The sequence below is a fragment of the Lactuca sativa genome, chromosome 3, assembly GCF_002870075.4.
Source record: "Lactuca sativa cultivar Salinas chromosome 3, Lsat_Salinas_v11, whole genome shotgun sequence".
NCBI classification, from domain to species: domain Eukaryota; kingdom Viridiplantae; phylum Streptophyta; class Magnoliopsida; order Asterales; family Asteraceae; genus Lactuca; species Lactuca sativa.
This window is the reverse complement of record NC_056625.2, coordinates 263,024,349-263,049,399: the sequence shown is the minus strand read 5'-3', so window position 1 is coordinate 263,049,399 and position 25,051 is coordinate 263,024,349. Positions and strand designations below refer to the sequence as shown.

Genomic DNA, 25,051 nt, shown 5'->3' with positions numbered 1-25,051 from the left:
GGGTTTCACGGCCAATTACGAGGCAACTGGCACTATCAGCTGCTACGAACCATTATAAAACCCAAGATAAATAAAACAGAATAATTAGTATTAATGATAAAATAATTAACAGGATTCTAATGGCCAAAAATGGTCAGTCAAACGCAATGTAACAACTCAAATTTTCAAACAAATTTTTCAATTTTAAAACATAATTGTTTCCATTAAAAACAAGGCATAAATAGTTTAATTATCCAGTCAATACAATTATTCAAAATCCCAAGATCATAAAAACAATCTCCAGTGTGTATCGATCATGCCGGCGCCTTCCCACGGTCCTCGCTAGTACCTGAAATACATGCACAACAACTGTAAGCATAAATGCTTAGTGAGTTCCCCAATATACACTTACACACATACGCCTTTCCAGGCCCTGACCTTCCGGTCCTCAATACAACGCCTTCCGGCCCATCACATAATCGCCTTCCGGCCCATAACATATTGCCTTCCGGCCCACACATCATACATAGCACATATAACAATTAACTTACCACATATAGCATACATATCACATAACATATCCGACCTTCCGGTCACACAGTCAAACCCTTCCGGGTACAGTATAGTGAGAAGACTCACCTCGTATATGCTGAAAGCTAGCAACTCCTGAAATGACTCGTGCACAACCGACGAGATACAACCTCCCTATAACATTACATAACTAATTAATACTTATCTCTTCTAAGTGTGACTATCCCTAAGAAGTCAGACTTAGGTCAACTCTGGTCAACGGTCAACGGTCAGCTCGACCGGACTCGGCGAGTACCATGGCGACTCGGCGAGTCTAGACGTCTTCCAACTTTCTGAGATTCCTTATCTACTCGTCGAGTACCCTCCTCGACCCGACGAGTTACTCCTGGAAGAATCGCGGGGCCACCCCGACTCCACTCGCCGAGTCTGAAGAACAACTCGGCGAGTCCCAGTAAATCTTCAAGCTACTCGCCGAGTCTGAAGAACAACTCGGCGAGTCCATGCCATGCAGACGAGTAACTGCTTCCTGAATTACGTATGGTCCCACGATATACAACCATGGGACCCTCTGAACGTCTAAACATCTCATTACTGGGGTAAAAACGTTTGGGTAATAACATAATAACCCATCTAATCACTAAATGGGTTTCATAAACCCTAAACTCACATACACATCAAAATAACAGAATTGGTCCGAGTATTACCTGAAAACGCACTCTCTATGTCCCCCAAATCTCAGGACTCGATCCTCCTTGATATTCCTTTAGCCAAATCCCTCTTCTTCTTGCCTAACCAATTCTTCCAAGTTCCAAAAGCTTTCTCTCCTGCTCTAGACGTCCACAGCGATTAGGGTTCTTCTCAATCGACCAAAAGACTGAAAATGATGGCCTAAGAGGCGTTATATACGATTCAAACTGAACGGTTAGGGTTTCTGCTGAACAGCGTCGCCTCGCCGAGTCCATACCTGGACTCGTCGAGTCCAGTCGCGATCCCGCGACCAAGTCTGCGATCCTACTCGGCGAGTCTAGGCTCCGACTCGCCGAGTCCCCTCTTAAATCACCCAAAAACATAATTTAATAATACCTGAGATTTCGGGCTGTTACAACTGTCCCCCACTAGGATTAGACTTCGCCCTCGAAGTCTCATTCTGAAAATAGTTCCGGATGTTGCTCCCGCATCTCACGTTCCGGCTCCCAAGTCATTTCCGATCCCTTACGGTGTTGCCATTGAACCAACACCAGAGGTACCTCCTTGTTCCTCAGAACCTTGATCTTCCGATCCCTGATAGCCACTGGTCTCTCCACGTAATTCAGGCTCGCATCCACCTGAATATCCTCCAATGGAACCACTGCCGACTCATCGGCTATGCACTTCCTCAGCTGCGACACATGAAAAGTGTCATGGATCTGACCCAACTCTGCTGGCAATTCCAACCGATAGGCTACCCGGCCTATCCTTGCAATCACACGAAATGGCCCAATATACCGGGGCCCCAATTTGCCCCTCTTCCTGAATCGAATCACTCCTTTCCAAGGAGAGACCTTCAGGAGAACGAAGTCGTCGACCTGAAATTCAAGCTCGGTTCGGCGCCTGTCTGCATAACTCTTCTGTCGGCTCTGGGCCGTCAATAACCTTTGTCTCACTTGCTGGATCTGCTCTGTCGTCTGTAGCACGATCTCCGTGCTGCCCATCACTCTTTGTCCCACTTCTCCCCAACAAATGGGAGTCCGACACCTCCTACCATACAACAGCTCGAAAGGCGGCATACCAATGCTCGAATGGTGGCTGTTGTTGTAGGAAAACTCTGCCAATGGCAAATACGCATCCCAACTACCCCCGAAGTCTAACACACACGCCCGGAGCATGTCCTCCAGCGTCTGAATTGTCCGCTCGCTCTGACCGTCTGTCTGGGGATGGTATGCGGTACTGAAATGCAATTTAGTACCCAGCTCCTCATGGAATTTCTTCCAGAACCTGGAAGTGAAGCGCACATCGCGGTCTGACACAATCGAGATCGGCACCCCGTGCCGAGACACCACCTCTTTCACGTATATCTCCGCCAACTTTTCTGCTGAAGAACTCTCACTGATGGCAAGGAAGTGTGCACTCTTCGTCAACCTATCCACAATCACCCAAATTGCGTCAACTCCCCTAGCAGTCCTTGGCAATTTGGTGATAAAATCCATAGTGATCTGTTCCCACTTCCACTCGGGGATCTCCAATGGCTGCAACTTGCCATGCGGTCTCTGGTGTTCGGCCTTAACCCTACGGCAGGTCAAGCACCTCTCAACGAACCATGCTACGTCCCTCTTCATACAGGGCCACCAATATTCCTTCCTTAAATCCAAATACATCTTTGTAGCACCGGGGTGGATCGAGAATTTCGATCTATGAGCCTCTTCCATCAACGTAATACGCGTACCGCCCACGAACGGTACCCAAATCCGACCCTGAAACGTCATAAGGCCTCGACTATCCTTGACAAACTCTGAGATTAACCCCACAACCCGCTCTTTCTTCTGCATTTCTGGTCGCACAGCCTCTGTCTGGGCCCCACGAATAGCGTCCAATACTGGAGTCGTCACAGTCAGTCTCAAACATACATCTCGCAATGGAGTGCTCTCCGCCCTGCGGCTCAATGCATCGGCTACCACATTAGCCTTGCCTGGGTGGTACAGGATCTCACAATCATAATCCTTGACCACATCCAACCATCTCCTCTGACGCATATTTAGGTTGGGTTGATCCATCAAATACTTCAAACTCTTATGGTCCGTGTATATCGTACATCGAACCCCATACAAGTAGTGACGCCAAATTTTGAGAGCGAACACTACTGCCCCCAACTCCAAATCATGCGTGGGATATCTCGCCTCATGAGGCTTCAGCTGCCTCGACGCATAAGCTATCACATGACCCCTCTGCATCAACACTGCACCCAGTCCCGAAATCGACGCGTCGCAATATACCACAAAGTCTTCCATCCCTTCTGGGAGGGCTAATATCGGGGCTTCGCACAATCTCTGGCGAAGTGTCTCAAAGGAGGTCTGCTGCTCGGGCCCCCATGAGAATGCAACACCCTTCCGGGTCAATCTGGTGAGTGGCACTGCGATCTTGGAGAAATCCTTGATAAATCTCCGATAATACCCTGCCAACCCAAGGAAACTCCTGATCTCAGAGGGTGACTTCGGCACCTCCCAACTCATCACCGCCTCAACCTTGGCCGGATCGAATAATATCCCTTTCTGATTAACCACATGTCCTAGAAACTGGACCTCCCGCAACCAGAAGTCACATTTGGAGAACTTTGCATAAAGCTTCTCCGACCTCAATACCTCAAGGACCTCCCTTAAATGCTCCTCATGCTGTTCTCTAGATCTCGAATACACCAGAATGTCGTCGATAAATACGATCACTGACCGATCCAACATCGGCCTGCATACCCTGTTCATGAGATCCATGAACACAGCCGGGGCATTGGTGAGTCCAAAAGGCATCACCACAAACTCATAATGCCCATATCGCGTCCTAAACGCTGTCTTCTGGACGTCCTCTTCCCGTACCCTCACCTGATGGTATCCTGATCTCAGATCGATCTTGGAAAACCAAGATGCTCCCTGCAACTGATCGAATAAATCATCGATCCTCGGCAACGGGTAACGGTTCTTGACCGTTAGCTTGTTCAACTCCCGGTAATCAATGCACATCCGGTGTGAACCATCCTTCTTCTTGACGAACAGAATAGGTGCTCCCCATGGCGAGCTACTCGGCCGAATGAATCCCTTTCCCAGCAACTCCTGGAGTTGCGAGGACAACTCTTGCATCTCTGGAGGTGCAAGACGATAGGGCACTTTAGCAATAGGTGCGGCCCCCGGAACCAGATCGATACCAAACTCTACTTGCCTTACAGGAGGTACTCCCGGCAGTTCCTCGGGAAAAACATCTGAAAACTCACGCACCACAGGGACCTCCTTAACTGACTTCGGTCTCTCGGAAACCTCCCGCGTATCCATCACATACGCCACAAAACCCTTACAACCCTGCTGTAGACACTGCCTCGCCCTAGCGGCCGAAAAAAAAGCTGATCCTGAACGGGTACCCTCACCGTACACCGAAAGAACTCCCCCACTATGGTCTCGTATGGTCACCAACTGACGCTCACAGTCGATGACAGCGCCGAATCGGCTCAACCAGTCCATGCCCACGATGACACAGACATCCCCCATCGCAATAGGAATCAGGTCAATCGGGAATTCAACCCCGAAAATCTCTAGTACACATCCCCGAAGAACCTCCGTAGCACGAATCACTTTCTCGTCAGCTATAGAAACTCTCAAAGGTCGACTCAACGACTCACGACTAACGCCGATCTGCTGACTAAAGGCTAAGGACACAAAGGACCTACTCGCACCCGAGTCAAATAACACTAAGGCAGGCACAGAGTTCACAAGGAAAGTACCTACGCGCATAATAACATAAGCATAACATATCGACATTAAAATAATTACACGAATTACAACATACCTGCCACAACATCGGGCGCAGCGCGGACCTCCTCCGCAGTCAGCTGAAAGGCTCTCCCACGAGCCCTCGGGGCCTCGACCTTCACCGGTCGAGTCTCAGTAGTCCTGGCAACAGGTGCAGATCCCTGACGAAGCTGCGGACACTCGACCTTCCGATGGCCGGTCTGGTTGCAATGGAAGCAAACCATAAACCCCTTGGGGCACTCCCTAGCAATGTGCCCCTCCTTGCCGCACTTGTAGCAAGCACCGGCACGACACGCACCATCGTGACCCTTACCGCACTTTACGCAAGTGCGGTTCTTCGAACCTCCCGTCCTCGAATCGGCGGACTTGATCCGCTTGGCTGCCGGCTGAGACTGAGCCGGCCGCCGGTCTGCCTGCTGAGACTCGGCCTCCTCCCTGGCCTGAGTCTCTAACTCGATCTCACGCTTCCTGGCATTCGCCTGAAGCTCAGTAAAAGTATGGTAAGTGGAGTTTGACACAAACTCCCGGATCTCCCTCCTCAGAACACCCAAGTACCGGCTCATCCGAGCCTGCTCTGTGGCCACCAGCTCGAGGCAAAACATCACCCTCTCATGGAACTTCCGCGTGATCGCTGCCACCGAATCAGTACCCTGCTTGAGGGTTAAGAACTCCTGAACCAATCGTTCCCGCTCCACCGGGGGAACGTACTCATCCCTGAACATGGTAGTGAACCCCTCCCATGTCACTGCCGCAGTCTCTGCCAAAGTGAAGTTCGCCGTCACGAACTTCCACCAGTCCTTTGCTCACAGACGGAGCTGGTTCAAAGCGAACCGTACCCTCAGGTGCTCCGGGTATGAACAAGTGTAAAAGCACCCCTCTATATCTGCGATCCACCTCATCGCAGCAATCGGATCCTGCGTCCCATCGAACACTGGTGGCTTCGTGTTGCTGAACTCTCGGAACAGCAATGAATCACCCCCTGTGGCCTAGCAGCGGCCACAGCTGCGGTAGCTGCAGCGGTTGCAGCCTCAGTCAATGCGGCGTACCGCTCGTCGAACGTCTCCATCAGGGTGGTCTTGATAGACCCAAACATCTTCGGGATCTCAGCCCGGATCGCCGCCGCCACCTCCTCGTGGATCATCTGACGAATATCCTCGTCACTCACACCGATCGTACCTGCTCCGTGACGCGGTCTAACCATGATATCTCTGAAATACAACATAACACTATCAGAGATTTTACCGGGTATAATCGTACTCGATACGCAACCCTACTCATTCCCAGATATCCAGGGATTCTTACTTGGGCCTCCCACTGACCCGGTGTCCTCGGTAGTACGGGCCCAATACTACCGACCACACCGCATCAGTGTTCATCCCAAGTCTTCCTCCCCAAACTCCGGATAGTGAGTACTCTACTTCTGATATGCTCTATCTACCCGCATACTAGCAAAGCATCTCATACAGGCAACTTCCCTAGACTAAGGCATCACAAATCAGGCCACTCTAGTCCTATCATGAATACCTAGTCTTCTAGCATGCATAACAATTCATATCATATAATATTGTAAGGTATTTTGGGGATCTTTACCGTTCGGGCGCTGACTGACCGTACACACTGCTTCTTTCTTGCTTACCACAAAACCATTTACAAAAGTTTATGCCTTTATTTGAAAAGCTTCCTCAAATCCTCGGTTTGAGTTCAGTTACCCCCTAAGGTGCACCCGAATCCCTCAAACCAAGGCTCTGATACCAATTGTAACAACTCAAATTTTCAAACAAAATTTTCAATTTTAAAACATAATTGTTTCCATTAAAAACAAGGCATAAATAGTTTAATTATCCAGTCAATACAATTATTCAAAATCCCAAGATCATAAAAACAATCTCCAGTGTGTATCGATCATGCCGGCGCCTTCCCACGGTCCTCGCTAGTACCTGAAATACATGCACAACAACTGTAAGCATAAATGCTTAGTGAGTTCCCCAATATACACTTACACACATACGCCTTTCCAGGCCCTGACCTTCCGGTCCTCAATACAACGCCTTCCGGCCCATCACATAATCGCCTTCCGGCCCATAACATATTGCCTTCCGGCCCACAAATCATACATAGCACATATAACAATTAACTTACCACATATAGCATACATATCACATAACATATCCGACCTTCCGGTCACACAGTCAAACCCTTCCGGGTACAGTATAGTGAGAAGACTCACCTCGTATATGCTGAAAGCTAGCAACTCCTGAAATGACTCGTGCACAACCGACGAGCTACAACCTCCCTATAACATTACATAACTCATTAATACTTATCTCTTCTAAGTGTGACTATCCCTAAGAAGTCAGACTTAGGTCAACTCTGGTCAACGGTCAACGGTCAGCTCGACCGGACTCGGCGAGTACCATGGCGACTCGGCGAGTCTAGACGTCTTCCAACTTTCTGAGATTCCTTATCTTCTCGTCGAGTACCCTCCTCGACCCGACGAGTTACTCCTGGAAGAATCGCGGGGCCACCCCGACTCCACTCGCCGAGTCTGAAGAACAACTCGGCGAGTCCCAGTAAATCTTCAAGCTACTCGCCGAGTCTGAAGAACAACTCGGCGAGTCCATGCCATGCAGACGAGTAACTGCTTCCTGAATTACGTATGGTCCCACGATATACAACCATGGGACCCTCTGAACGTCTAAACATCTCATTACTGGGGTAAAAACGTTTGGGTAATAACATAATAACCCATCTAATCACTAAATGGGTTTCATAAACCCTAAACTCACATACGCATCAAAATAACAGAATTGGTCCGAGTATTACCTGAAAACGCACTCTCTGTGTCCCCCAAATCTCAGGACTCGATCCTCCTTGATATTCCTTTAGCCAAATCCCTCTTCTTCTTGCCTAACCAATTCTTCCAAGTTCCAAAAGCTTTCTCTCCTGCTCTAGACGTCCACAACGATTAGGGTTCTTCTCAATCGACCAAAAGACTGAAAATGACGGCCTAAGAGGCGTTATATACGATTCAAACTGAACGGTTAGGGTTTCTGCTGAACAGCTTCGACTCGCCGAGTCCATACCTGGACTCGTCGAGTCCAGTCGCGATCCCGCGACCAAGTCTGCGATCCTACTCGGCGAGTCTAGGCTCCGACTCGCCGAGTCCCCTCTTAAATCACCCAAAAACATAATTTAATAATACCTGAGATTTCGGGCTGTTACACGCAATACAAGAAATGCACCACGCACGGTTTGCAGATGTGGCTCACACACTTGCATTTACACGGCGTGCTCCAAGAACGCGATGAACAGCCGACTCCAACTCATTGAAATCAACCGATTTTCAACTTAAAAGCCATACGATATCAATAATTGTAGCTTAGATAAGCATAATACACTCTCAATTCCTTCCAAAACACAACAAAATGACAGATTTGAGTATAAACCCTACAATTTTATCCAAAACCAAAAACATCAAAGTAGGATAAATTGACTGATTTTAAGGAAAATTACGCAAAGGACACTAATTGGTTGTAATACTAAGTATTTAATTATTCAATTTCATATATTGCGAGGAAAAATTCATTAACCCTAAAACGTTCAAAATCTAAAAAAGACGTGAATCTGAGAATCATTTCAACTAGAGGTGTTACAATTAATAGTAGGAGGTACCATAGGGTTAAAAAAATCGAAAATCCATGTTAGAATACACCAAGCGCATGCTTGCTCATTGCATGTAGGGACCAATCGTGCGTGGGCACCAATGGGAGGAATCGAGTGTTGGAACCAGAAGGAGGAAGAAGATAACGAGATTTAGGACCACACAACATCGAATGAATACAAATGTTCCTTCTATACCATGGCAGAAATGCGCATAGTGCACTCTACATGCATGACGCATAGCCCTTCATTTTTCAATAAATTTTACGTTTTAGACAAGACATGTGAAGGATCGAGTGAGGTCTCAGTTACCTAAATGTAGAGAAGTCAAACTTGATAGCATATAACATGTGCTTTGAATACATAGTCATCATATGTCCGTCATTTATCAGATAAGAAAGTAACAAGATCGAAGCCTATGTTAAAGAGCTAGCTTCAACACTTCAAAACATGATAGTCATAGCCCAACCTGTTAATTAAAATAGTTCCAAACAACTAGCCCTTATCCTAGCATAATAGGCACCCATAAAAGAGTCATCAAACGCTAAGGCTAATGAAGATAAAGTCAAGACTTACAAAAAGAAATGTGAAGGTGATTCCAAGGGAATGTTCAGTCGACCCTCGTGGGAGAAATGAGACATCAAGAAATCCCAAGGAAGATTATTCTCCCCACCCAAGGGATACCTAGGGTGTCTTCCCAAGTGTATCCAATGCAACTATCATCATCAAGGCATTTGTAGAGAAATGGAGGGCATTGAGCGGGGGCAAAGTGGGCAGCTGCACAGGGCCCAATTTTTTTATATACATTATATATATACATTTATTTAAATATAAAAAACTTATAATAACTATAGGGGCCCTTTTTCTCTAATTCGTCCTAGGTATTTTATTATATTTACATCCTCAGGATCGGCCCTGTGCAGAGAGAAAGGTTGTCGCCACTGTAACCGGATTGTGCATAAATATCAAGGATGCTAAAATAGGGTGAATGTGAGTATAAGAATAAATAAGGATGAGAAGTAAGAAGAAGGCTACCCAGAGGCGAGTATGTTAGACAAGGGAATACTCTAAGTAGAGTTCAGGAACGGTGTAATGTGTTTAACCCATAAAGTTCTATAATGACCAGAAGCACCGCTATATTAATTATTTCATTAAATGAAAGGACTTGCAATCCTTGGAGTTTGACTACTCATAGAACAACCAAAGGGCTTCTAGCCCAGCTGTACCGGGTGTTGCCGTCCCTCCTAGAGGTTGATGATTCAAGTCTCATTGGAGACATAGATGGTATTAAGAGTAGTTTAGGAGTAGTGTAGATTTTCTATTCTAAGAAAAAAAAGACTACTCATAGAAAATCTAGGATGCTTAATGTACCTATTTATTTTCATCATTAACTATATATCTATAAGTATTTTATCCATAAAAATGTCCTCGAGATATAGGCAACAATGAGAAACTAATACTGGAAATTAGAAATAAATCATAAGAATCTCCATGGAGAAATACTCAAAACGAAAATGAAATAGAAACAAAGTTTAGGATTCCTCTTGGTGTAAAATATCAATAAAAGGAAAATTATAAGAGTTCGAATCAACCAATGTAACACAATTAGGTAAAAAGTGCTATTACCACATACTTCCTATCTTCTAATAAAGTTGAAAAATTATAAGTAGAACCAATGAAAGCGAACATCAAAGGGGAATGCGACCAGTGCAGAATAAGTTGGTTTAAGCTAAAGGAAACAACTCGAGAGACTCAAATACAGGTTAAGGAATCACCCTCCCCTAGCCAACATTCTAGTGATAAGCACCACAACCTGAATTTCGGGACAGAAGTCTGTAAACTGTGAGAAAATGTGACAATCACAAAATAAAAAGTTTAAACCAAGCTTTAAAACTACGCAAGGTTTGGAACTCTAACGGGTAAGAAAAACAAGCTTTAATAAATGAAATGTTTAAAAATAGGTGCACAAAAAAATTCTTCGATTAATATAAAGAATAATATATTCCGAAAATACACGTCAACATGTTGCCGACAATATAAATTTTGTAAAAATCTAACTCCACCGGAATTAGATATGATTACTGTAAAATATAAAATGAGCAATGTGTAAGAAGAAAACAACACTACAAAACTACAAAGAAAATGGTTTACCTTTGGGTAAATTCACCATAAGGAGAATCATTATACTATTTGAGATAAGAATTTTGAGACAAATAAAGCCATAACAGAGTCCATATGAGAGATATATGATTTTGTAAAATCATTTAGAATTATAAAAAAGGGTTAGAAGTAAAGTCAAAATTAACCAATACAACCTAAAGGAAAGTTGTAGTATCCGATGATAGCTTTCCTTATGTATGTAGAGTGTCAAAATTCAAATCCATATGAAAGAGATATGAATTTCTGAAAAACATTTTCGTGTGTGCGGCCCACGCTCTGACAACCAGTTCATCGAGATATGAGAAAGACAGACAAATGAGAGGGTGAGACACATCCAACGTTCGGTGGAGCTAATGAGCACATGCGCGCTGCGCACACAAAAATTAAGCACTATAAATAAAGACCCTCAATCACTCTCTTTTCACACCTCACATTACTCCTTATGTATTATCTCTCTATCCATCCATATAATTCCCTTTCTTTGGAATGGATCGAGTCTCCTGATGGAAAGTTCTTGAGCAGTCGAATCACGCCACAAGGGTGAGTTCACGACCTCACTATTATGAGTTTTTAAAAGTTTACCGAGGCAGGGGGATACATCTTAATATACTACATTATCAATTTTAAAAAATATTATTATTATTTCTATATATTAGTAGTATACAAAATACATGAAGTGTTATGATGATATTATGCCTGGTAGTTACCCTGCCAAAATTTTAGGATCAATATTATTGTTAGTGGTTATGCTACTCAAACTATAAGATAATATTATGCCTGGTAGAAACTGTCTTAAATTATAGGATAATACAATACCTAGTTGATATGCTAACCAATTTCCTATCATAACATAGTTAAACAAAGCATGTTATATGAAGAATGACATATTAACCTTTAGATAATTAGTTTTCAGATTACCCAACCTATAATCGTTAAATCTTAACTGAGCGTAAAAGATATGTATAGATCTATACGAGATTGAAATTCTCACCTATGGTTGCTAGCTATAACCCCTAATGGTAAAGTCACAGTATACATAATTTTCTGAAATACATTACAAAGTCCGAGGAAGCGTTGTGTGGGGGCAAATACCAAGTCAAAACCTCGATAATGGGAAGTCATCGTAACAAATTTTTGAGAAAAATTAACAAAATATGTTATGTGGACGGGAATACCTTGAAATAACAATAGTACTTAGCTACAAAGTAAAATGGGTGAGAAGCCTTAAGACAAATGGAATAGAATGATTTTCTTAAAAAAAATAATTAAAAAGGTTATAAGAAGAGATACTAATATGTAATCAAATAAATAACTACAAAAGTAATATAGATACCTTCCTAAGTATCTTATCAAATAACTACTTGAAACTAATCAAGTGTACAAATCCAAATATTCCTAAAAGATGAAAGAAGAAAAACAAATTCTTGTGATTATAATGTTGCGTAATGGGCTCGGTCTTTAGCCCGGTTTTGGTTGCCGGTATTGGGCTTGTCCAACCGTGCATATTTTTGCTCTAGTGTTTAGTATATAAGTTGTATGCATGCAGTCTTTGTAGTTAACACTTTCATTATTATTTGCATTCTGTTTTGTAAACCCTAGCACGCCTCTACAGTGGAAGTTCTTGATCGAGCTCTGCGGAGGCGTGACTACATTTGAATCATAAGCACATTATTGATTCTATTCTGTGTTTTTCATATCATTATGTTTGTCTTTGTTTGATTCTTATTTGTTACCCGTGAAAGATCTAATCGATCTACGTTTTATTCTCATCAATTGGTATCAGAGGAGGAGACTGTGTAATTCATACACATCTCTTATGTTAAAGAAGTTATTAGGGTTTTTAATTCCGCATTGATTAATATTAATTGAGCCGTCATTCTTCATTGACGTATCTCATTAATTATTGATCAAACCCTAACGATATATTACAAGTCTGATCTTAAACAGGTAATCGATCAAAAGTCACCACAATGTCCATGGATGATTCTCAATGCAATCCGATCAACATCTCTAATATCATTTGTTCAACTACAAGGATTCCAATCGTCTATACTCAAGAGTATGAAGTCTGGACGCATCATTTTGAAGATTATGTGATTGGATCGGAAGATAAGGGGTACTTGATCTGGGAAGCAATTGTAAACGGCCCATTCGCTCACTCAAGCACCTCAAAGATTTTCGAAACTCAGAAAGAGTACAATCAGCTTGTTAACGATGTCAATGATATTCCTCAAGATGAGAAGGAAAAGTTTCAATGCAACATCAAGGCTTTAAGGATGATTAGTTTTGCTTTGCAGTCAGATACGTTTTGTTTAGTAAGTTCATGTGCCATGGCTAAAGAGATCTAAGACAGATTAAAAGAATTGTATTCCATTGACGAAGATTTAGAACATTTAATTCAAACTCTCTTGCTTTCTGAATTTGGAGACTTTAAGCAGAAGCTCGAAGAGAAATGTGCTCAAACCTTTGATCGCTTTAATAATCTTTTAAGGAAGATGATAAAGCATGGCATTGAAAGAAAAGTAATTGAACAAAATGTCACTTTTATGAACGGTCTTAGATCTAAATGGATGGCTGTTGTATCCACAGTCAAAGCTCTTGAACTGTTCAAGTCATATTCTCTGGCGAAACTAGTGGCTATTTTGAAATCCCATGAAAGTGCACTATCCAAGGAAACGAATGTGGTTTCTGGTTTGGGTTCATTAGCTATTATTTCTAAAGGAAAAAGCTCAGATGATGAAGATGACAAATTGGATCTATCCAATTATGATCTAACTGGGGAAGAATATGCTATGATGGTCTCCAATCCTAAGAAATTCATTAAGAAGAAATTCCCAGCCAACAAGAACTGAAATTGGCAGGGAAGCTATAGCGCCGAAAAGGTCAAGGAGGAACCGAAGATGGGGTCAAAGTCTGAAGAGTCAAAGAAAGAAGTGAAAGTTGGAGGTGAATCAGGATTTGATTGCCATCACTATAGAGGCGAAATCATTTTGCAAAAGATTGTATGATGAAGAAGAAAGAAGAAAGGATAAATGATGAAGATGAGGAAGTGAGCCTCCTGAGAAAACTGGAGGAAATCAGGAAAAGAAAGTCTACTGCTAACAATACTACTATGAATGCTTTAATTGTGTAGGACAGAGACAACTGTGATGAATTTGGTGGTGTAGAAGTTTGGTCAACAGATTCGGAGGATGATGAAGTTAGGAAGCCCACTCATGGGAAGGCTATGCTGTCGAAAGAAGAACTTGTAGCTGAAAGGTGCTTTGTAATGACCGAAGGTGAGTCCCAAATGAGAGGATATACAACCGACGGGGAAATAGAAGGTGAGAACGAGCGAGAGGACAGGTGTTTCGCTGCCAAACCTGTCAGTACACAGATCAACGAATTTGATGAGTTGAAAATGAAGGTACAAAATATTCTTACTTCTCTAAAAAATCCTGTTACTAACTATGAAAAGGAATTAAATAACTTAAAATCTAAATTTTCAAGCATAAGTAGCAGTCTCACCCAAACCCGTGTCACAAATTCTAACCTAACCGCTCAAATTAGCAGGATTTCATCAAAGAGTGATGAAATGAGGATGTGGATCGTGCAGAAGGAGAAGGAGTTGATTAGATCTAAGGATGATTCTATTTATTTACAAAGAGACAATCTTAAACTTCTTAAACAACGAAATGTGTTTGTTTGATTCCAAAAAGACTATATTTTAACATCACTCAGTTGCATCTTGATTGTGAAATAGGAAAGAAGATACATCGCATGATTTTACCCTTCCTTGAGTTAAAGGAGGATGAAATCGATGCTGAAGCATACAAATGTGAAAGTGTTGTATCATCTGAGGAGGTCTCTCCTACATATAAAATTTGTTTGGACAAAATTGAATCCTACATAAAGTCCAAGGACCACAAGGACAGGCTTAAAAATCTTTTAGATGAAAATGATAGATTGAAAGTAAGAACCGAAACTGTACAGAAGTTTGACTCTTTGAATGCCAAATTAAGTTTAGAAAATAAAATTGATGTTGAAAATGCATCTGAACTTAATGAGCATGATGATCTGAGTGAAATCTCTGTAGAGGATGTGGTGGACTGTTCAGAATTTGTTAAAAGCGAACCTAAGTCACGTAAAAACCTGATTTCTAAAAACTCTGTTGAGTTCGCTCGCTCCTCTACCAACAAGACCACAGTTCTCAAAGCAAAAGTTGTTGTGTATCAAAACATTCAAACTACTCCAAATCAACTCTACACGGTACCGGGTGTCACTCCACAACAAATTGCAGAATTGACAGCCACGGTGGAAGAAGATAATGCTGGCGGATGTGATGAGTTTTTCTGGTTAGCACCAATCGACAATGCTGATGAAACTAAGGGCCTGTCTCAGAAGACCTCATGGAGAGTGAAAGGTTGATATATACCCAAACCACTAAATGAACCTGCAAAATATGATCTTCCAAGCATAAGTGGAACCAAAACCTCAAGGAGCGAACCTATACAAACCACGAGAGAAACATCCTCAACAACAGGAGAATGCGGTGATGACTCTCCAAAGGGAAAGGCTAACATCCACCGAAACCCAAAACAGGTGGTTGATCAAAAACAACAAAGGAATCTGAGATACAAGAAGAATCTCTCAGAAAGAAAACAGTTTTGGAAATCACAAAATCCTCACTTTATGAGGATAGACAGGAACCACAAATCGCAAGAGGAATCAAGGAACCGAAAGGGGAGTCTCGGTCCTAAAAACGATATGTACCGAAAAGGTAGTTTCGGTCCTCGAATGGATGTCAACCAAAAGAATGGTTTCGGTCGCTCAACCGAAAGGAACCGAAAGGAGAGTTTCGGTCCTCGAAACAATGTCAACCGAAAGAGTGGTTTCGGTTCTCCACGCAATTGGAATCGAAAAGAGAGTTTCGGTCCTCGTCACTGCAAGTTCAATCAGACTCTTAGAAGATCCAAGTCCACTTCTAAAACCAACACTTCCAACAATAATTCTCTTTCTTCAAAAGATTTAAAGGGAAAAGGAAAGCTCTATCCAGAAGATGATTCATGTCCAAAAGAGATTCGCAAGAATGTTGTCGTCAATACCTTTAAACCCAAACCAACAAAATCTAAACCAACCAAAATTAAAGTTTTCACCATAAAGAGAAAAGATGAAACAACTTTAATTAAACGAACTTACATGGTTGATATTTCTCTTACTATTCCCTATCCTGTAAAAGGATCACAAGGACCCAAGAAACTTTGGGTTCCTAAATCTGCTTGATATTTTGCAGGTTATTTCTGACAAGCAGTTTGACGAAGAATGGTACATTGATAGTGGCTGCTCGCGTCACATGATAGGAAGGAAAGAGGAACTGAGGGATTTTCGGTCTCTCAAAGATGTTGGTATTGTGAAGTATGGCAACAGCTCGTTCGGTACTATAAAAGGCTATGGAATGATCACTAATGGCAAATTCTCAATAAGAAAAGTAGCGTATGTTGAAGGGCTCCAACAAAACCTTATAAGCGTGTCACAGCTAGTGGTTGGCACTGGCTTGAAGGTGTCATTTGATGATGAAGGCTCAGAGATCGTCGAGAAGAAATCCAATAATGTTCTGCTGAAGTCAAAGCGAAAGGGTGAAATGTATCCTTTGAACCTCAACCCAATTCGAGGTAAACCAGTAGTTTGCTTACTCAAAAAGGCTCACTCAGATGAAAGCTGGTTATGGCATCGAAGACTCTCTCATCTGAATTTCAAGGAAATCAACAAGCTAGTTTTAGGTGATCATGTTCGGGGTCTTCCTGTTCTGAAATTTGACAAAGAACATCTCTGTGCAGCATGTGAAATGGGAAAGCAAAGTAGGCATAGTCATCCTTCCATTATCAATACAAAAGTGATAGAACCATTGGAGCTCTAGCATATAGATCTGTGTGGCCCTTCGTCCATTGAATGTATTGGTGGACACAAGTATATTCTGGTCATAGTGGATGATTTCGCTCGGTTCACTTAGGTGTTCTTTCTGAAGAAAAAGTCTGAAGCCACTAAAGCTTAAACTCTATATAAAACAGGTGGAGACTCAACTAAGAAAGATTGTTCGTAACATAAGAAGCGACAATGGCATGGAATTCAAGAACAAAGATTTTGAAGACTTTCTTGCTGAGAAGGGAACAACTCATAATTTCTCGGCCCCATACACCCCACAACAGAATGGTATTGTTGAAAGACGGAACCGATCTCTGTGTGAAGCAGCTCGCACAATGCTGTGTTTCACTTCTTTGCCGCTATATTTCTGGGCCGATGCAATTGCTGTTGCTTGTTATACTCAAAACAAATCTTACCTAAACAAACGATTTTTCATCACTCCTTACGAAATCTTGAACAATCGTAATCCGAATGTGAAATTTTTCCATGTGTTTGGTTCAAGATGTTTTATCTTCAACTCCAGAGAAAATCGAAACAAGTTTGATGCTAAGGTTGATGAAGGAATTTTCTTAGGTTATTCTCGTAATTCTAAGGCTTATAGAGTTCTCAATAAGCACTCTCAGAAAACTGAAGAAACATACTATGTCACTTTTGACGATAACTATATTAAGAGAATGAAGTGAAACGAAGGTACATCGCAAGAAATCTTTCCAAAGAATGGTCAAGTCAATGCTTCTGTCTCCAACCTTTTGGAGAAATATTTGCTTCTGTTCGATGAGCCTAAAAAGGCGATTGATTCTGAATCCAAGGGAAAAGACAATAAATTTGATAATCTAAAACAAATCATCGATGATGCTGCTCAAAAGATGGATGATTACCAATCTAAAGAAAGCGAAAGGCCAAAAGCAAGAAAACCTTCAAATGATCCTCCTAATGTCGAGGGGGAGGGTCCAACTCTTCAACATGATCAAGGTTCATCATTCCTGGTGGAGAGTCCATCTTCAAGCTCCTTTGAAAATTCAATAGGAGGAGGCAACACCAATCCAGATACTGAGAAGATGTCATCATTCGAGGGGGAGAACACCGTCTTTCATGATGATGAATATATGTCAGAATTGGAAGTAGAAGATATCAATGCAGAATTAGATCCCACTTGTGATCCAAATTATCCACCGCTTGTTAAATGTACAAAAGATCATCCTCAAAGTCAATTATTAGGGAATCCATTGAAAATGTGTTAACTCGATCCATAGTCAAAGCCAAACAAGCTGCACTCTTTTCACAAGTAGAGTTTTGCATGTTCAACTCCTTTGTTTCCAAAGTGGAACTGAAAACCGTTAATGTTGCACTTGATCATTCAGATTGGGTTCAAGCCGTGCAGGATGAATTGAATGAGTTTGAAAGAAACAAAGTACAGCGACTAATTCCAACTCCAAAGGATGCTTCGGTTGTCGGTCTCAAATGGGTATTCAGAAACAAGATGGATATGGAGGGGAATGTCATTCGTAACAAAGCTCGGCTAGTTGTAAAAGGCTACTGTCCAGAAGAGGGAATTGACTATGAAGAAACCTTCGCTCCAGTTGCAAGATTAGAATCTGTTCATATCTTTCATGCCTATGTTGCACATAAAAACTTTTAAGTCTATCAAATGGACGTCAAGTGTGCTTTTCTTAATGGAGAACTTGAAGAAACTGTATATGTTGAGCAACCGCCAGGATTTGTGAAGGAGAAGTATCTAGATCACTACTACATACTTGATAAAGCGGTATATGGCTTAAAACAGGCTCCTAGGGCATGGTTTGAAACTCTAACTCGGTTCTTAAAAATGTCTAAATTCAAACAAGGTTCGGTTGACCCAACCTTCTTTCGAAAGAGAGAAGGTAACCACCTTATGATCGTACAAATTTATGTTGATGACATCATCTTTGGCTCCACGAATCCTTTCTTAACAGTGGAATTCAGAAAGTTGATGGAAACTAAATTTGAGATGAGCTCAATGTGTCCTATTAAAATTTTCCTTGGCTTAAACATTAGACAGGGACCCGAAAGCATTTTTATTAATCAGGTGGTATACACCAAGAAATTGTTGGCTAAATTTGGTATGATGGGGGATTCCAAAGTGAAAGTTCCAATGGATTTCGGGACGAATCTTACACCCTCACTAGAGAAACTGCTTGCCGATGTGACCCTTTATCGTCAAATGATTGGGTCTATGATGTATCTCACAACCAGTAGACTGGACATCATGTTTTCAGTCTGCTATTGTGCCAGATTCCAAGCTAACCTCCGAGAACCTCATTTACAAGCAGTGAAGAACATCTTCTGTTATCTTAAGCGAACCTCCTCTCTCGGTCTGTGGTATCCAGCCAACTCAGGATTCTTTGTTCAAGCATTCTCAGACACCGACCTAGGTGGCTGTGGATTAGATCATAAAAGCACTACGGGAAGATGCCAATTTCTAGATGGTAAATTGGTTAGTTGGCAATCGAAGAAACAAACGTGTGTTTCTCTATCTACTGCAGAAGTCGAATACATTGCTGCTGCATCATGCACATCTCAAGTTGTATGGATTCAAAGTCAGCTAAGAGATTATGGGATGAACATGAAGAAAATCCCACTATATTGCGACTCTGAAAGTGCAATTAGGATTTTTCATAACACAGTGCAACAGTCAAAGACCAAACACATAGCACCGCGGTATCACTTTATTAAGGACCACGTGGAAGATGTGAGACATGAGTAAGAAACAGGTTTGTGAAGCTAATTTGATTAAGTAACATACCTTGACAGGTGTCATGCTAAAGTTAGAGACATTTCGGTCAAGCAACTGTTTTTTTATGTTGGCCTTCAGTCCATGTGCCATCTCTTGATTAAATAAAATAAAAAACATAAATAGACATTAAATAATAATATAAGCAATATGATGTTGGTAAATTTAAAGAAGAAAAGGGGAGCAAAGGCAAGAGGTGTTATCTTTGACTCTTCAACATCTTTCTCAAGATTCATAATAACAGAGTCTTCAAACACAGGTCCATTTGGGATAGAATACATGCATCTTTGCATATTCTTCACAACCACGCAACAGCTGTGATAAGTACTTCCAGCTTTCACCTTGAATCAAATGAAAGTTATTAAAGATCAAAATCAATCTTTATCTTGTAAGAATGATAAAATAGTGAGTCTTATATATTTACTCAAGCATTAGAATACAAATGAACAGGGTCAACCTAGATGTAACTGAATTAGCAAACTATTTGACGATGGAGTATTCATAGCCGGCCACCACACTTGCAGGTGTCTTAATCGAGTAATTAAAGTAGCTGGTGCTAAAACTGTACCATTCTGGGATGATCTTTTGTTTCATCATCTCCTTTTCTTGGTGCAAATTCAGCAAGCACATGATCAACAACACTGTCGGAAGACGCCACTGAAGGCTTACTCTTATTGAAGGAGCAAATTCAAACATCATCCTTAGTATCCAAACATCACTTTAACAAAAAAAGAACAAAAAGAAACAGGGCTAAAGTCACACATAACATGACTATCAATTAGAACTTGAAGGAGCATCATATGTTGTTGATAAAAAAATCAAGATAAAGTTGGGAAAAAGTAATATATTGTTTTTCAAGACACTCTTTTATATAAAACAATTAACACAGTGGATAAAACTATTCCAATATAGTGATTTCACCACTGGCTGCAATGGTAAAATAGTCAAAATTTATGTGCCGCTATTGACCAGGGGCATTTTCGTCACTACAATAAATTCCCATTAAAGAGTAAAGAATATCATCATCAAAGGCAGCCTTTTTCCACGGTTTCACATCCTTATTTAAAGATCTTGTTTGAAAAAATTGGAGAAAAAGATAAACAGAAAAAACAAATTAATGAATTTCTTAATCATGCCAAAATAATATGTGGTATCGAAATCGTGTCTGTGCTTATCATTTTGGAGGTTAGAATAGTAATAATGCATAGCTGAAGATAAAAAATCCAGACATTTCACATGCAAGCAACGAGCAGAGAAGCATTTGAACCACTATTGGGCTTTCTTGTATCAAGGACCAAAAAGTCTATTAATATTTTTACCACATCAGATCTAGTGTCCGCATGAGCACATAAATTCAAGAGCAGTCTTTGAATCTGAGGTTTGTATATTGGCTGGATAACAAAAGAAAAAGAATAGAAGGATGAGAAAGTGTGAGAGAATATGAAATATAATGAGCATAGTCACTCCTGATTACTACCTGAACTACTCGAAGCAACTGAATCATTGCTTTGAGATCACCTATGTCAACTAAAGGAGCTCCATCAGTTTCAATAGGCTTACGTCCTGTTGACCTACGTGTCACAACCCCACTGGATCCAGTTACTTCACCTTCTAGATGACTTGCCTCTCCCACTTTTAGGGTACATACTGAAAAGTGTCCGGTTGAAGCGATCCACAAACCTCTCTCTCAAAATGTTTGCCTCCGCCACAAGAACAGGTTTAAGATTAGAAAGAACAACTTCTGATGATGTTTAAAGAACCTGAAGATATAAAAATTTGGTTAAAATATAAAAAGATTACTCAAAAGAAAATTGTAAGAAAAAAACGTACCTCTTCACGTATTTCTGAAGGGAAAGTAGCGATTATTGATACAGTATCCATCTCCTCAGGTTGACCTTCCAATCCGTGTGACCGTTATCCACCTTGTGCTTGTTGTTGTGTTAAAACTTCTACTCGGATGTCTAAAAGTTAGGGCATTATTTGAGGGGTAGCAAATGGTACCGCTGGCTCCAAGATAGCTCTGCCACCGGAAGTTAGGGCATCATTTTTTCGTCTTCTTTGTCGGCTCTAGCTTTGAGTGCATTGTAGAACTATCTAATGAATCATCTGCATAATCATTAGTAAGATCCAATTAAAGATCAAACTCATAAAACATATTTCAACCGACATTATACAGATGTAGAAACAGAACGAACCGTCATCGAGGCAAACAACATCCAAAGGCTGAACACGATTGCAATCAAATAAGGGTTCGATTTCTTCCGTTTGTTCCATCTATTTTCATAAAAAACAAAATTTAAAATCAAATTTTGAAACCCTAAAAATGATTTTAGGATTTCAAATTTTTGAAAAGAAGAAGAATCTCACCATCTCTTATTGAAGCTATGATGTTCTTGTGTTGATAGATCGCTACTCCTTTGGTTGATTTTTATCGAGAAATACGCATTTTTTTTTTGAAAACTTCGAACTGAATAAGAGCTTTCTTTTATATCCCACGAAGAAGTGAAGAATAGAGATACAATAAGGGAAATTACAGAGTCGATACTGGTGGTGGCGGTTAGGGCTTCCAAAGGGAAGGGATAGAGAGTGCAGTGGTAGAGAAAGACGGCTGCTTCAAAAGGATTGGCACGATTTGGAAACAGAGCACGAAACCAAATATGGCGGAGATCATCTTTTGGGCCGAGAGTTGTTTCTTCTGCTACTGAAGCGAGAACTGATCTCACGGAACTCGAAACGCAGGTGAAGAAATTGGTCAGCGACTTGAGCAGCGCTTCCATTGATACAGTCAGGAACGCCATCGGTGAACTCAGATTACTTGCGAGACAAATGAAATTGAAAGGTGAACTCAGATTACTTGCGGGATCAAAGATTTGGTGATATTGCGATTTTGTTGTGGGAGAAAAGAGGATTTGTGATGATATTAGGGTTTTTTTTGGGTATTAGAGTAAGAGAGATAGAGAAAGAGAGAGAGTGAGTGAGAGAGAGAGAGAGAGAGAAGAAAGATGGAAATAAGATAGAGGATAACAATGGCGGCATTTCAAACTTTTGGGATTTTCTTTCCCCCCAGCTGCAAAAAAATAGAACGCGCCTTTCATTCAAAAAATATAAAGCGACATTTCTAGACGACGCCCATTTTTAATTAAGTGCCCTCCGTGTTTTTAATTTTTTTTTCTTGGACATTAATTTTAGGGCACGCACAAAAGCGTGACCTCTATCCTTCAAAAGTTTGAAGAGATGACATTATTTTTAGAGCGCACGCTTTTGCGTATCGTAAATCACCACGTGTCATTGTTTGCGCGTCATTAAAGGCTGTTTTTCTAGTAGTGAAACATAGATTTTGATTATTCTAGTACATAATCAAAACAAAAAACCCTTGTTGAAATTGCTTGGAAGCTAGCACGAGCAATCTCGTGCCTTTGATGGTTCACATCCAAACATAGTAACTAGGAGGCTTAAAGATAAAGGAGAGGGTATCTCAAAATTCCAGACATGGATTCTAAGAAAGGAGTGGATGAAATAAGGAGGCTAAGGAGGAGTTTATATAGCTAAAGGAAACTTGGGGCCAAAGCTATGGTTTTTGGAATAAGGCTAAGACTAATTAATATAATAATCAAGCTGCCTTATCTTCTTATGCAAGCCCTTAGTCGAAAATTCTTGTCTTACCCTAGCCAAATTTCGTCCACCCCATCCCATGGGGTTCTAGAGTCTTCCTACTTCAACTTTCAATAAATAACCAAACAACACTTGTATTTTTAATTAATCCAATTAATCTAAAAAATAATTCTAATTAGTTTATGATGAATTATTAAATAAATAACATAATTTCTAATTAATATATTATTTTCATAACATATTAATAAATTCAATTATTTTGATTTCTAATTAATTTATTAATAACATAATAAATTAATAAATCAATCTCTCTCTCCTTCACTCTCTCTCTCTCTCCCTCCCTCTATCTATAAAAGTCATCATTTTCAATTACTAGGTTTAAGGGCAACCCAAAAGGACTTTTCAAATAGTTCAAGATTATACTAATGTAGTTATTAGTTTAGACACCTAATATAACAGTCTCCCACTTGGATAAGTCAAAAATTAAATTACTAGTATAACTTCTAAATTAAACAGGAAAGAGGGCTTCCATAGTAACTGCCGAACTTTGTATTAAACAGACATTGATTGTAACATAAGTGATCCAATATTCCTCTGTTTTGCTAGATATCATGCAGATATGAAAAATATATTAGTATCAATCTCATGGTCTAAAATTTTGTTGCGATGACAAGATAAGACTTCAAATTGAACACATAGATTGAGTCCTAGCTAGTTCCAACACTATCAGTCAACACCAAATCACTGAGAGGCCCAAAGACATCGTTTTTCCCGTTTGGGAAAAAAGAATCATTAAACTTTGACTCATATGCCTATATCCTTTAATCATAAAATCATACATGATACTATGTTTTATAACATCATGTTACTGACGCGTTTTCGCAACAATAATGTACAACCGACTTGTAAATTACAACTCATATATCTCCGTTTGAAGAGTATAAGATATTATCATCTCATAATTACTTGTGATATAATCTGTGAAGTAATTCATTGAGCCTGGGTTTATCCAATACTTAGATCACTATTTCAATGAACTCATGAATACTGTTGTAATACAATTGCTATGTCTAACCTCTTTAGATAATTTACAATCCAATTCATGACAAAATTAATTCATTAATTACTTCCTAAAGTATGAGTTAATATGGAATTTGAATAACTAAATTATTCGGGAATTAAAAATACCTAAAGAAACACAAGAATAATAACTGACAAAGGTTGTAAAGAAACTCATATATAATCTCTATTACTTAATTACAAAAATTTAATTATATTTATTTTGTTACAAGTTTCAAACCAATCATCTAACTATTAAAACTAAGATCAACTCTCAATCTGTGACATCCCCAAAATCTCGGCCAGAAAAGACCGGTTTCATTTATGCTTTAAAAATAATTTCAGAGCAAATCCTTTTGATTTAAAAGAGTTGTGGAATTTGTTCCCAAAAACAAAACGTGATAAAATAATATTTACCAAAGCATTTCATAAAGAAATGTATTTTCATTATATAATCAAAACTCAGGATGTCAGGTTCCGATACATACCATAAAGCACAAACGATAACAATTACAAGTCATTCAACAAATATATACATATACAGACTTGTAAACAAAACAACTTGATGATTCGTCCATCATATGCCCTTGCGCCACTTCCTGTAATACAAAGAAACTTAGTGGGTCAGGCTTGGGAGCCTGATGAGCATATAGGGTTTTCAACCCACAATAAATAATTATATTTAATTAGACCAACCAACGATAACCCAATTACCCATTCCCGTTATTCTCACTTTACGTCCCTAAGACAACTAACATAAGGGACCTAGTCTAAGAATATTTCATTCGGGCGATTACACATGCTTCGGGGGTTCCTCAGCAATATAAGCCAAATAAGGCAACCATGAGCGGGGATGGAGTAAAGCGAATGAACACCCAAGTTCATTAACACA

At 40.5% G+C, this 25,051-nt stretch overlaps 1 long non-coding RNA gene across 1 annotated transcript; it reads right to left on the bottom strand.

Annotated features, from left to right (window-relative positions):
* Positions 1-380: 380 nt before the first annotated feature.
* Positions 381-7,929, bottom strand: LOC128133089 (uncharacterized). Its single transcript, XR_008231286.1, has 3 exons — positions 7,821-7,929; positions 6,998-7,290; positions 381-618 (listed from the first exon to the last, which is right to left on the bottom strand). It is a non-coding gene; the product is annotated as an uncharacterized LOC128133089 (long non-coding RNA).
* Positions 7,930-25,051: the final 17,122 nt, after the last annotated feature.